At 40.7% G+C, this 15,595-nt stretch overlaps 1 long non-coding RNA gene across 1 annotated transcript in view; it reads left to right on the top strand.

Moving 5' to 3' along the window:
• The first annotated feature begins 11,035 nt into the window (after nucleotides 1–11,035).
• Nucleotides 11,036–15,595, top strand: part of LOC116731358 (uncharacterized) — a 31,930-nt gene continuing 27,370 nt past the window's right edge. Inside the window, exon 1 of the long non-coding RNA XR_004341580.1 lies at nucleotides 11,036–14,952. This is a non-coding gene — a long non-coding RNA (uncharacterized LOC116731358). The remainder of the gene's footprint in view (nucleotides 14,953–15,595) is intronic.

The following is a 15,595-nucleotide window of genomic DNA, read 5'->3' as shown; positions in this document are numbered from 1 at the left end:
TCCCCGATCCCATAAGAAACTTATGAAAAGTGGGGGTGAAAAAGCTAGAGACACAACAAAACGGCAAGAGGACAACCGACCAGAAACTTATCTGTGCAAGGAGAGACTACAACAAACTGAAAAAGATTTACGGAAGCAACTACAGATCACAAGTTCGCAGAAGAAAGAAATAAAACAGCTAGAGGTTAAAAATTTTAAACTTACTAACAAATATGAAGGGATTTCGACTAAACTTCAGGAAAGTGACAAGCGAATTCAGGAACTAGAAGGTCAGTTAAAAAACACGGAACAAGCTCTTGCAGATAAGTCATATTCACTCTTTACGGAAATCGGACGGAGGCGCGAACTGGCTGAGCTAGTGCAACCACTGAAGAGGTTCAAAGAACAAGCGCTGGACGCAGAAAAACAGGTGAAGGAGCTTACGGATGACAACCAAAAATTGAAATTACAGTTAGACGCGTCTATCCTAAAAGCAACCACATTTAAAAATGAATCAGAGACCCTTAAAGTTGAGCTTAAAAAACAGTCAGATGTCATGAGAGCTAAACAGAACACAATTGGCAATCTTAAGACCGCATTGGATGCAAAACAAAAGGCAATCGAAGCTCATAAAGAGGAGATTAAGAGACAACGCAAAGCTGCACAAGAGACAGAAGTGGAAGTGAAAAGAAATCGCCAGATTGAAGAAACAACAATGAAGCGAATAAAACACAAAGATGAAGAAAATTTGAGCCTACGAAAGGAAGTCACGTCACTACACAAGTCTTTGTATGATTTTGAGATGAAGTTGTCAAAACTAGATTTGCAGTACCAAATCCTCCAGGAGAAATCTGAACAGGCTCATACAGACAAAGCAATCCTGGAGAAAAAAAACCACACACTGGAAATTTCTACAGCGAGTCTTGAGAGAGAGGCTGTTGAAACCCAGACACTGCTAGAAAAGTCCCAGCAAGAGAATGAGTTACTTAAGAATCAAGTGGAGCAGGTCAAGATAAAGCTGGCTGAAACGATTCAGAGCTCAAAGGAAAGTAAGATCAAATTTGAAAAAGACCTCCTGCGTACACAGGAGGATTATATGAAACTGAATATGGAGAGAGAAGAAGCTCTGACAAAAACCAAAAGAGCCACAGAAGGACTTTACTCTAATGAGAAAAAAATTGGAATACAGGCAGATTTAATTCGCGAACAGGAATGTAAGATTATGGAGCTCACTAAGGAAGTTCTGCGACACCATGAGAATGCTCAGAAATTTAAAATGGTTAGAGCAACTTATTCTAAGGTGCAAAGGTTAGGGTTAGATGAAGAGAAAGGAGATATTATACTTCTCCCAGACACCGACAGGAAAACGGAAAAACTCAAAATGTATCGCGCTGAGAACCGCAGATTGTCGAAAACACTGGAAGAGAAAGACATAGAAATTGAGAATCTCAAGGTTCAGGAGGACAATCTGCAGGATGTGGTGAAAAATCTCAAGTCTAAGTTAGACTATCTGCCGGAAGATACATTGCATAAAATGCAGGTGAGTCAGACCGACATTAGAGCTCTCAGAAAACAGATAAAAGCCCAAGAAGCAGAGATAAAAACGTATGTAGCAACAATAAAACTGCAAGATGCCAACATCAAAGAATTGACAAATAAGCTTAAAGAGATCTCATTTTCAAAGAAAGATGATCTTCCGCCAATTGAGTCAAGAAATATCAAACTGAAATCTCAGGACACAAACCCAAGGTCTATGAAGAAACCCCAAAATATTGTTTATCTTCCACCTCTTCTAATCACTCCATATGGAAAAGCGAAAAAGTAAAAGGATGTGGTTGTTAATGTTTGACTGATGGAATGATAGCATCTGAGAAAGACGTAGGCAGGACCTCAGTATGTGGGGGAAGGTCATGGAGAACATGTGGAGACAAATTTTGCCATATGGGTGGATTTTTGACAGGAGGAGCGTTTTATTGACTTTTCAAGAGGGGCGGTCAACTCTCATTATTTGGGGGTGCGGGGGCTCCTGCATGACATGTGGGGACAAATCAGGTTTTGTGGATGGATTTTTGACAGGAGGAGCATTTTATTCATTTTTCAAGAGGGGTGGTCAACCCTCTGTGTTTGGGGGGTTCCTGCAGTACATATAGGGACACATTGGGCCATATGGGTGGATTTTTGACAGGAGGAGCATTTTATTGACTTTTCAAGAGAGGTGGTCAACTCTCATTATTTGGGGGTGCGGGGGGTCCTGCACGACATGTGGGGACAAATCAGGTTTTGTGGATGGATTTTTGACAGGGGGAGCATTTTATTGACTTTTCAAGAGGGGTGGAGAGACTCAGACGGAGAAAGACAGCGATTAAAAGGGTTTATTGACATACAGTACAGACCAAAAGTTTGGACACACAGTTGTGTCCAAACCTTTGGTCTGTACTCTACATGAATTAAAGTTCTTTGGCGCTCGGGCCTCGGCTGAGGACATCGAGCTGTGAATTGCAATGAGCTCGGATGAGCATTCCCAATGTAGGTTAAGAAAGTCATCCCCCAAAAAGGGAGCGCTGAGGCCGGGGAATTCCCGACGAGGAAAGTAGGAGCAGGTGGGAGAAGCTACGCTAACTCGGGCTTACGGGCTGGGACTTGAGTCTGTAAAAGGCGACATTGCTGTGAAAAGGGGGAAAGTGATGTGAAGCTGGCAGATAAAGGCCAGCTGGGGATGGCGCTAGGCGTGGAATGGCAGGATGCTGGTAGATTAAGGACAGCTGGGGTGATGCGGTGATGCAATGAGATGGTGTTTAACAGGTGCAAGGGGCAGGAAGTCCAGTGCAGGGCATAATAAAGTTCAAGAAGGAATATATTGGGGGCTTGGTTACAGTAAATGAGTGCGAGATGCTGTAGAAAAGAGGTTGGTGATCCACCTTGGCTCACTGCTGGGAGGGAGGCTACTATTTATTAATTTATTCATGCATTCATTCAGTTAAAAGCCCTGAAGCATTTGAAACGCATAGACTAATAAAAGTTCCTGCGTTTCCTAGCGTTGCACATCATGAATGCTACGTCTTACCCCGAAAGCCCGAGGCGGGCGTAGCGGGAAAAATTCGATGGGAGGTGCTGATGAGCGGGTTCACAGCGGCTATGCGGAAGTGAGAGAAGCTGTTGACGTGGCTGAACCAGAGCGATGAAACGGTGGAAAGGCGATGCGATGAACGGCGGTGGTGAAATGGAGAGATGATGAACGATGAGCTGGGAGGGTGACGTAGATCGGTGCAGCGAGACTTTGGCGGGCCCAGCCAGGGCCTGAGGCGAAGAAAGACGGGCCGGGGATGCAGACGGTGGGATTATGTGTCCGCCCTTACAAAAAAATCACATGAAAATCACATGTGACCACATGAAAACCACACATGTGGTTCACACAACTTTGTTCATGTGAATGATTTATGAACGATGTGAACCACATGTGAATCACATGTATATGTGTGATTTTGGAACGTTTTGTGGTAAAATCACATGTGTATCACATGTGAATCACATGTGATACACACATTTCCACATGTGGAAATATGTGTTATAAATATAGATACAGTATATACAATTATAAAATAATGATTATCTTTTTATGGATGGTTCTCCCCCCTTTATTGCTACATTCCTAACTTTACCTGAATTTAATAAAGTCAGAAAACAGTTGTATCAGCTGACATGAACTTTGCATGTTCTCCACTTGATCACAATAACTAGTAAAACTACAGGAACTAGTGAATTCTCCACTTTAAATGGCCTCTAGATGTTTTTCACCCTGTAGTGAAAGCTTATACAGAAGATGAATCATTCTTTTTAACCCATACATGACTTATTTAGAAATGCTTGTTGGATCTGTTGGATTTTTATTGAATCCACCCTTAGCTTGCGTTAAAATGACATGTTAGCTCAAAACCTAACACAGCATGCGGTGTCAAACTTGTAACCCAACCCCATTGTGTTAAATGACCCCGAGCTACTCTGGTTGATATAATATCCAGCAGTGGGTGGAACAACAACGTGAAGGGGTTTACTTTAACCCAGCTGTTTTATGGGACGTTATCTCCTCGAGTTTATTTTATCACTGTTGATTTCTCCTATGTTAAAACATTAGGAACTCATTTTGGAAAGCATAGTTAGCTTGTTGCACATACTTGAAGTTTGATTTCCAAAGTTAAAACATACTCAGATGGAGGGATTACTGTAATGAAGAGATGTCATTGGCTTGGCTTCCTTACACTGACAACGTTTTAATATTAAAATGATCAACTGAACTCTATATTACTACAAATGAACTGAAGTGAATTGTATGTTATTGGATTTGAATCTGACCACAGCTAAGCCAAAAAATATTAATACTCCTGGCGGATTTATGAGTTTAAAGTAATTTTTTTATTTTACAAACATTTTTCTTTTGTCTGGAAGTAATTTTAATATTTTGCAGTAGAGAATCTGTGAAAGAAGTTAAAAATTAAGGTAATGGCATACATTAATGGTAATGGTAATGGCTACAAAGAAAGCTAAAGCGGGAGAGTGACGGAGGATTGCATTTTGGGTGCAGTTTGCAATTTGCTGTTGAGTCTAGAAGTTCAAATGATGTAGTAAATGCTGGCGGGCCTGAAAGCAAAGAACAAACAGCGTCTTGCTGACAAGATAAACATACAGCACATACGCTGTTTATAGTGATGGGAATGTGACGGTAGTGTATGGAGGTGGAGGGATATCACATTTGTTTTAGTCAGCTGCTGTCAGCATGTAGATGAAGTGAGAGATTATAAAGTGACTACTGTGACGGAAACCTGCAGGCTTTGTGTTGACTATGAGGCATGAGGTCATTGCGTTCAAAAGAACTGAATCAGGTTCTGTGTCAGGGATTGTGAGGCCTGATGAAATAGTCTTGGCCAAATGTAGTAATGCGTTAAAATGACGTTGTAAATAAAACCTTTAAGAAGTTGTTTCAACAATAAGGTGCATTAGTTGAAGTTAATTACAACGCTGTTAAGCTGAATGATTTCCTCTGAATGGGTCAAGTAAGAAGACTAAATTATGCTTCTTTTGGCTTCTTTTCTAAATTCTTAATCCGAAGCTGTCCTCGCTTGACAAGGAACAGATTAAAACCTAACCAGTAGGACTGTCCTAACCAGTAGGTTAGGACAGTCCTAACCAGTAGGACTGTCCTACTGCATTTCTATCCAATTTCTATCCAATGCGCAAAGTGTTAAATTCTGGTTGTTTCATGAATCACAATAACAACAACGAAAAAAAGACAAACAAACAGCGAAGCAAAGCTGGGTTTGTTTAACATTTTACAATGTTATTTTTGTAAAATATCAAGAACAACAACATCCTGTGAAATATCTTTGCGATGACTTCCAGGAGATTCTTTTCGTGGTCAGTAATGACCCTCAACCAAGGCTTTAGACCAGAGGTGGGGACTCGAGTCACATGACTTGGACTCGAGTCGTTAAAATCACGACTTGAGACTTGACTTGAAAAAATGCTCAAAGACTCGGACTTGACTTTGACTTTGGACTTGACTCGACTTGAAGCTGTTTACTTGAAAAGACTTGATATGTTTTACTCAAAAGTCTTAAAATTTAAAACACATTATTTATAAAGTGGCGTCATTAATTAATGTCACTCATTCCGTATCAATATGCGCAGACCGTCGCTATGGTTTTCCTCTCTCCTTATGTATGTATGTGTACGTAGCTGCAGCACAACCAATCAAATTAACAGGATTTGGACGTTTAAAAAAACGCGGCAAAGCTACAGAGCTCAGGGAACGAAATACGAAATAACCGCTCGAATATGCTTCCGCGAGTAATTTCTTTTGGCTACGTAGGTTATGAACTTTCGACTAAAAAACGAACTGCAACTTGTAAAACAAGCAAGAAGAGAATATCGGATGGAGATGCCATGACGTCCAACTTTGTCCGGCATTTGAAGCTTCACAAAGATCGGTAGGTGGCGCTTTTCTTTTGCTGTAAGATAGCTGACTTTAGCTAACTTCGTGTTAGCATGTGTACTCCGGGTTAAATTGGTGATTATTTACCATAAATCCGGTCCTTCAAATGCCTCCACAAATAATGTGCACCGTGTTAGCTCAGGAAGCCGGTGGATAGTGAGCGGGGCTCCGGAACAGAAAGCAGATTCTGGACCTGAACACAGGGAACAGAGTCTCTCTGTCCCATCATGATGATGAGCCGGGTCTAGTATCATCTAAGGATGGTTGGTGTATTTGAAGACATCTACGTTGGAAAATTATATTGACAATATATTGTTTTGACAGGTCAGAGAAAAGAGGAAAAAACTGCTGTTATGGTTCTTTGTATTGTGCTGTGGAAATGTCAGCATTTTCGTCATTTTTTATTGAATATCAAGTTTAACAGAACTGGGCAATAAAGTGGTCCAATTTGAAAATGTTTTTTATACTTTGTATTCAGCTACACATGTTCTATCATTTGAGATAAATACATATTTTAAAACGAACAAATGGTCTATTATTTGAATTTTTTGTATAATTGCAAATTATAAAAATAAAATAAAAACGACTCGAAATGACTTGAAATTAAAGGTTCCTGACTTGAGACTTGACTCGACTTTTGCCTGTCTTTACTTGAGACTTGACTCGGACTTGAGGACAAAGACTTGAGACTTACTTGAGACTTGCAACACAGTGACTTGGTCACACCTCTGCAACTTATTCACCAACTCACCAGCATTTAAAATTAATGCTACCACTGCGTAGTATATTGAAATATTAAACTAATCAATTTAGATTTTTGTTTATTTATTTTGTTTTTGTTAAAAAATACATATGTTTTTTTTTTTTATTTATTTATATGGCAAAAATTGGTCGGGACTATTTTATATCCCTTGAATATTGGTCGTGACATGTCATGACCGTCCATACCCAAACCTACGCCCATGTTTAAACCCTGGTGTCGTTTCATCTAAATTTAAAAGCAGATTTTTTCAAACTTATTTTCAACATTATGTTCAATTTGTTGGAGAATGTGCTGCACATTACCACAAGGGGGCAGCAAAAGATCGCTGTAAATGTGCATGCAAGGCTCCACACCTAACGAATACATAACCTACTAACCTGCTTAATCTGGATCAAAAGACACAAACATAACAAAATCATTATGATAAATATTTGCGCACGTCTTTCTGCATAAAAACAGTTTAATTTATAACAAATGTAGACTTAAAAACAGATTGTTTCAGCCTTGGTTTGTTAAAATAAAGGTAAAATTCACTCTAAAGTCTAACGTCTTGGAGGCGTAAAGTGGGGTTATAGTTAAAGTGGTCAGCAGGGATAAATGTAACAGAAAGCAGCGGGATAAAAAAACCTCAAAACAAAACAAATTCAAGCTAGAAACAAAAGACAAAAAGCTACTTGGGTGCAATCTCAATGAATACCTGTCAGTCTGTATATGCGTCCCAACTGCCATGTCATAAATGGGGAACCATTGTCTCAGTTTACTTCCCTACTTTTACATTTATAAAATAAAGCTGGGTGTTTATTATCGCTCAGTGAAGGCTGTTTGCTAAAGTGTAGCCAGAGGCTTAAACAGGCAGGTTTCCTCTATACAGTTTAACCCTCATTTAAATGCTCTGAGTATTTCCTTTCAGAATCCATTTGTGCCATGTTGCAGGCAAGAAAAAGAGGAAGCAAAACATGCAAATCCATATTTCATTGTTGACTTTGGAGAGTCTTTAAGTGCAACAACGTGTGCGCCGCTGTTTGCTCAGCTAACAGAGTCAATACGAGCTGCGGCTTCAGTTCTTCCAACAGTCAAACATTATCTCTCATCACTCTGTAGTTCCTCTGAAACGCTTTGCAAATCCACCTCTTGCTTTGCTGTCCCCCCCCTCCCTTCCACGGTGACAGCGTGGAGCGCTAACCGCTCCGAGGAGGGAGCACTTATCATCCGTGCAGACACCGATACACAAAGGCAGTGGTTTCGCTTCACCGCCTTCCGCTTCAACCGACTGGTCAGCGGCAGCCGTCCCCCGAACGGAATCATTTCACAAGTTTTTCCACCTTTCCTGAGACCTAAGAGCTGTAAAATTCAAACCTCAAATAAAAATACATGAACCTAAAACACAGGGACGCACGATACATCGGCACCAACATCAGTATCGGCTTTTAGTCGATTTATTATAACATTTCGGAATCGGTCCGATAATTGCACCCAAATTTTGTGGTACAATTTTTCATTAGAATGAGAATAGTGACTCTATTCTGCTCTATTCCATAAATAAAATATCCATCTGTATTTATTTCCGTGGACAGAAGAGGGAGTGGAGGAAGTTCAAAGCAGATTGGTCATGTGGTATTTGTTTAGTCGTGTGACAGTAAATATCAGTTATTGGCGATATTAGTATCGGATATTGACATCGGCCCAGATCATGCTGCTACGTTGCTACGTTGGAATAAATACAGCAGTTTGCAGACGTCTGCACTCTGTTCGATACTTTCTTGAAGCAAATTTTCAGATCAGATCTGGATTCTCCCATGTTCCACAACTTTACCCTTCTCCTCTTGAAGCCGTTCTTTTGTCGATTCGGGCAAATGGTTTGGGTCATTTTCATGCTGAACTGTAACTTCCTCTTCGGCTTTTTTTAGCAGAAACCCGAAGCTTCTTTGCTGAAATTGACTGGCATTTGCAGAGATTTATAACTCCATTTATCTTGACAAATTCCCTTAAAAAAAATCAAACTAAATCAGACCACAGCATGCAGCTGCCACCGCCATGCCTCAATGTTTGAGTAAAGTGTACTCTTTTGTGTATCTTTTGGAATTCAATACAGAAGTTCAACCTGTTTTTGGAGACTTTTGGTATATTTTTGCATTGTTTCGCGGGGCTTGGATGTTTTTCTTTATTTAAAAAAAAAAAAAAGCTTTCGTATTCCTACCTTACAGCCCATTTGACAAACAGTATTGAAGATAGTCTTCAAAATTCCCAAACAGCTAATATCTTCTGTTCTAACATTGCTTCAGACCTCCCCTCATCTGAATCGTACATTAAAGATGAAAAAAAGATTAAAGAAATTTCTAAAATGTATCAAAATTTTCTTTGCATCTCAAAACCATGACAGTGAGAGGTTACAACAAAGCTGCTCGCACACTTAGAGCTTGAAATATCTCGGCGCGTGAGATGTGAGAGACCCAGCCAGGTGTGCGCTCCGTCCTGCTGGACGTGTTCGGGTTCGTTATAATGGGGCCCTTGAAATGGGCCTGAGAGGACGTGGGCGAGCCGCTCCACAGGCCAGCTACATCTTTGTTGCGTAACACGTTTAAAACATGAGTGAGCCATGTGCTTCTTTTTTTTCTTTGCTAAAAACAGCCCCACATCTGTTTTAAATACCTGCATCAAAAAAAAAAAAAAAAAAAGTAAATCAAAGCTGAGGTCAGGGTCTCGGTTTTTATTGCCTGAGCAGATTCAGGAGGCTTTGGAAAGCGTTTAAATTTAGTCCAATCTCATGTTGATTTGAACACGTGATGGACATGTTGGAGGGTCAGTGCCTGATAATCTTGGCACTGTGCTCCTGCAAAATACAACATTGTTAAAAATGTCTGAATGCTGTAATACATATTGTTCTATAGATCAGTGCATTAAAGAGGTTTGACACAACAGATTTTGGTTATAAAGTAAAGAAACACAAAGACCTTACAAAATGGACTTTTTTTAAAGTATAATTTTGCATCTTCTTCACACATTTGAACATAATTCTACAAACCCTTGTGGTTTCTTCAAAACTTCTGCTCTTCTCAGGATTTCTTAATTGTTTTTTTGTTTGCTTGTTTTAAACCCAGTATATCTTCCGCAATTTATTGGCAACATTTGCATCTGTTCCATCCCGTGGATTTTTAACTGATTAATATTTACCGACTCTGCTGTGTGCGGCCCGGCACCGACAGCGTTAAGTGCCGCATAACGGGGCGGCTCCGGCCGAACTCGTTTGCATATCGGGCGGGAAGCGGCGGCGCTCCGCTGCTGAGGCCGGTCCAAAACCCCACCCACAAAACGCCGCACTGGCGGGAAAAAAGCCGGCTCCGGCGCTCAACTCCCTGACAATGGAGAGAGGCTCAAAATGAACCGTGCGTTCACTGCAGTGAGTATGTACTGCAAAGCGTTACACGGTCAAGCATTCGCGTGCCAACACACACCAGGTGTTTAGGTTTGTTCGTCTTACAAGCTGGAAAAATGGCAGGGAGTGTGTAAACCTGCAGGATTTATTTCTCCCTGCAGCCACGATACAAAAAGGGTTAACAGCTCTTTTTTTTCTTTTGCTTTCCTAAAATAAGCTCCCCGCCTCCAGTACGTGACAATTAAATGCGCGGCTGAGCGCTTAACTCCACCAAACTGCCGCCCTGGGAAAAGAGTTCAGCGGGTTGCTGGAAAACACAGGGAAGGATATCACTGGCTCTGAATCTGGGAGGGTTTGGAAAGTAGCAAGTACAAGAAAGAGAGAAGGAGAGAGACAGAGAGAGAGAGAGAGCGGGCAGCCCCCGCGTTACATAACGAGCCGGGAAAAGAGGCAGAGCGACTGTAAGAAGCCGACGCTCCCACACTCTGCACCTTAAAGGGCCTTTCATTCACATCGCGGCCCTCCCATCTGCTGCACCTTCATGTACAGAAAGTGGCTGCAGGAGCCAGACAGCATGACCGAGAGAGAGAGAGAGAGAGAGAGGAGCTGCATGAACTCACTGAACCTCCATCCTATAGACAGACATGAATAAATGATGCTTTGCGCCTGGTTCCGACACATACGTCACACCGGATTGTTACAGAACACCGGCTCAATCGGGCCGCAGCGGCTCGCTCAATAGAGGTGGGCGGGGTCTATCAAAAATATCGAATCGTTAGTAGTATGAAGGAAATTTTAATTCTTTTTTGTATTGTAATAGATGAACTACTTCAAAAAGATTTTGTTTTGATTTGCTGTCACATTATATATATTTTTGCATTTTATTTAGGAAAATAATGGACACAAATTTGTTTTGCGTTACTATTTGTTTTTTTTCCATTTATCATGTTATTAAAATATTTTGTTTATAGACTTCATCCAAATTCTAGCCCAGGTTTTAACAAAAATAATTAAAAGGAAAAGCCACCGAAAAACAAACAAACAAAAAAAAACCACACCTAGAGGTCAGAAGTTTGAAGACTTCTCGAACATAAATTATGGAAAGTATCTGTGTCGGTGAAACCGTCTCTGTGTTTACCAGGTATTTGATCAATACCAATATGTGCAGAATCTAACACTAACACTTGTCATACAGATTTTGGAGAGCAAAAGTTATCAAAGAATTGTCGCTGCGTCAAAGCCTGTGGGCGTGGCCAAGTCTCAAAATCTGACCATTCGCTCTCAGTGTGTCTGACGAAGTGGGTAAAAGTATCCATATTCTTCACACACCTTAAACTTCATTGTATTTTATAAGGACTTGACAAAATCACACTAATATTTTCAAACAAAATGTTAAATTTTACCCATCTCTACTCTGATACCCCAAAATGAAAAAGTGGAACTAGTTGCCTCAGTTATTCCCTAATGAGGAATATTAGTCTAGAACTGACACCTTCCAGGATAGAGGCACTCAGGTTCTCCATCTATAGGTGTTCACGTTTTTCCTGTGTTGTAGATTCTATCTTTTTCTCCATCTCTTTGAGCCTACTTTTTAATCTGCTGACACACACACACGCCACAGCTTACACAACCATGTTTTTGTATGACTGACGCCAGTCGCTTTCTGCTGGATATATCTTCCTGTTGGAGGGAAGTTTTTCCACTGTCACTGTTATGTATGTGATAAAACAATACATTATTCAATGGCACTATTTTGTGTACTATGTGGAAGAATACCAAATGTGGTATCAGCGCATTGATCTCACTATGTTCTTGGGAAAAATGTTTAGTAAACTAAGTCACGTTCCACTGAGGTTCTGTTGAGTTCATATAGTTAAGTTATGAGAAGAAACACAACAGTCGCTATGTGTTTGTCCAACAGGACTGGGTTTCTTTAAATGGAAAACTTTAAGCTTATTTGAATGAAAACATAACCTTGACGCAACTGTTTGATAACTCGAATCAATTTAGAATGTATGGAAGTGAATAACGAAGATGTAGCCTATCACAAAAAATACCGACAAATATATGAAACTTTTGATTGCAATGTAATCAAAAGATACATTACAACTTCAAGGAACTGCACACCCGAGTGTTTCGAATTGAACTGGTAAAACCAGGAAAGATACCACAGCTCACACACACACACACACACACCGCACAATAATACTGCAGGAACAAAGCCTTTTAAGAGTCAGAGTCACACCTGGCAGTGTTATGTTTCTCACTCGGGTTACGCAACCTTTGAGCCATCGTCGTCTACAGACGGCAAAACACTGACCCCGACCCACAGGAAGTTACACCTGAGGAACTTTAAAGATAGGTGGGGGGCAAGGGGATAATAAAATAAGCTTTAAAAAAAAATCAGGTCATAGATCGAAATGAGCTCTGTGGTCAGGGTGACACCCGACCTTTAGATTCTTAAATGTTTTGTAGCTCCCAAAACATTCTCAGCCAGGTCCTTCACGCTCCACACACACAGATTACAGGACCCTGTGGTGTCTAGTGTTTTGCCATTCACAAACATTTTAGCCTTCATCTGTAAACACGCCGTGCGCTATCCGAGTTTTCCACAAAGTCTTCGGCTACAGCTGCGCCTCAGTCTGGTTAGCTGCCTGCGTTAGGTACGTGAGGAGGTGTTTTTTTTTTTTTCTTTTTTGTCTAGCCAGGACCAGATGGCAGGGAATGTTTAGTCAAATGGGATTAGAGATTAGGATTAAGTGGACTTTAAATTACTCAGACGCACAGTCACTGGATGACACACTACTACGCCGCAGCTACGAGTTGAAGAGGAGAACAACACGCCAATTTTTTAAAAACTCCTCCGGTGTAAAAGTGGTGAAAACTTAGCAAGACGAAAAATGTAATGTTGCATAAAATGCAACATTATGAAATATACCGCTAAACATTGCAGGGGGGGAAAAAATAGATTTATATTCAAGGAGAAAAAGTTAAAGACTGTACTTATACTTTAACCATAAGAATCCTGACTATTCACTTCTTTATGTCAAACAAGGACGAATCAGAAATCCTATTAGTCGATACAAAAAGAGAAACAAGGACCATTCACCTCGGGGAAAAACAAAGTCACTGGGTTAAAGGGTTAAATAAGGTCACAAGTGGCTGTTTCCCATTCACATCTCAGGAAATCAAAGTTGCAAAACAGCATTTTTTTGTTTTCCATTTCCATCTTTCAGACACTAAAATAAGGTAATTTGGATTTGAAGAGATGAAGAAAACTAATGGATTTCTTTTAAACAGACCAGTTCATTGTAGACCCAGTCAGATGTTTGGACACTCAGTTTGGAAAACAAATAATCAGCTTTGAACGTTTTTGATGATTCTTATGAAAGAACCGTACAAAACAGAATCTTGTTTCGTTTTATTTACTTTACATTATGGTTAGAGCTCCTCATTGCATTTTCGAAACCATTTGAAAGAAGGTTTAGTGCAGTTTATTTCTACATGTTTGACCAAGGTAGTCAACCTATTGTTTCTGTCCGTTTCAGTTTCTTTATTTATTTTACAATGGCTGCTATTCTTCTAATTGCACCGAGTGAATAAATTAAAGTTGTTTTCACGAGTTTGACCTAGCTTGAGATGTTGTCAGTGCATCTAGGTGTGGCGTTCTGGTGCAGAGTAATCAAATACATTTATAATTCAGTGCATTTATGTCTGTGTTTTTCTGCATCGGCTCGGTGTCGGTCGGTGCTAACCCTCAGATATCGGAATCGGTATTGAAAGTGAAAAAGGTGGATCGGCCCGTCCCTACACCCTACATGCCAATTGGTGCAGTGCTGTTGGGTTATTGTGTCTGTTCTTGGGGCCTATTCCAACCACACCCAAGCAGTTGACACACTGTTTCTCATCTTTTAATGTAAGCTAGTACATTGAAAAATGTGCGTTACATAGGTCTAACCCAGAGGAAATGAAGGAAATTCTCTGGGACATTAAGGTCCTGTCGTTTCTTTAAAGAATGTCTGGCGGTTTTGATAGAACTGGTTCTGAATATTGAGCGCTTATTGGGATCAAAGGTGTGGAACTGCCATCGTTCCACAGCGTCAGGACAAACGCCTCAGTTTTACCACAAACTTTTGTTTTACTTAGTTATTCATTTATAACAACAAGCCAAAAGGGGTCCAACACATCAGCTTACAAGGAGATCTGTCACAGAAAGCAATAAATCAGTTAATCCCATGATAAATTAAAACAAACTCGCTAACTTTTGTTTGCATAATTTATTTTTTCTCTTTTCTCTCTGGATGATAAAAATCTTCATTCTGGTGCTTTGGTTTTAATTAGACCCTGTTAAGAAGCACAGAGACTTCCATTATTTGTTGTTTTGTTTACTTACTTTGGATATTTAAAATGTCTTCCAGTTCAAGTACTAAAGGCTCATTAGAATTTGAAGTTTAATGATCTTTAAGAATGTGTTTTTGCGTTGTTTTTCCATTACCATTACATTACTTGAAAATGGTCTCAAAACAACAATATTATCGTTTATCGCGATAACTTCTTAGACAGCTTATCGTCCAACACAATTTGTCTTCTTAAAAGGTCTAATCATAGGGTTAAAACATCCGATTCAAACACGGCTACACTGCGTCTTCTTAAACTTGGTATGTAGATATCTGGTTTCGACAGCACAAAGGTCAGAGAGCACGCTACACAAGCCGGGCTGCGGCTCCCCTGCGCGTGGCCTCAGCTGCAGGAACATTTACATTTACAGCCTCGGTTCAGTGGGACGGGGCCGCGAGCCGAGGATGGAAAAACCGAGCGGAAACAGGACGAGCGGTTGTGCAGTGAGTGCAGGTAAACACACACACGAACACGCCCACACAGGCAGGTGGGACCTGCGTGGAAACACTGAAGAAGTCTGCAGAGAATGTCTTAGGATTTGCTCGGAGTTGAACCCCCCTGTGTGCGTGTGTGTAGACAATCCACTGCGTCACAGCGAGCACAGCCGCTAATTAGCCTCGTGACCCCGGAGGTCGTGGTACATCTGCACTTCTGTGAACTGGTGTGCAAAGTTCAACGGCTCCTGGCGTCTCTGAATCGGTGGAGCACCTCCAGCAGCGCCTGGAGAGCACAAAGTTAAAAAAAACAACAACAAGAACTGTTCTCTTCATTCAAACTGAAACATTTCATTGTTTCTCCATTGGTAATAATGGGGTGAAAACATGGGAAACTAAAGAAGGAAGGAGTTTTACCTCACAAAACGCATGGGGAGGAAAAACAGATGATCCAAACATAGAGCGGGTTATGAAAACCAGACACCAGTTGCATTCTGACCTCTGCTCCCATACTGTATAGCGAGCTCCCAGTAAGCTTGACCCAGTTTGGAAGGAGAGAATGTGGGACACACTTCCACCTATTATGCGGCTGAACCATATTTTTAGCCGTGGAGATGAGGTCAAACTGCAGGAGCATGTGAACCAAACCAAACCAAACCAAA

This window comes from Xiphophorus hellerii, chromosome 13, assembly GCF_003331165.1.
Source record: "Xiphophorus hellerii strain 12219 chromosome 13, Xiphophorus_hellerii-4.1, whole genome shotgun sequence".
Lineage (NCBI taxonomy): Eukaryota > Metazoa > Chordata > Actinopteri > Cyprinodontiformes > Poeciliidae > Xiphophorus > Xiphophorus hellerii.
Note: the sequence above shows the minus strand (reverse complement) of the source record. Positions and strands in the feature narration are given on the sequence as shown.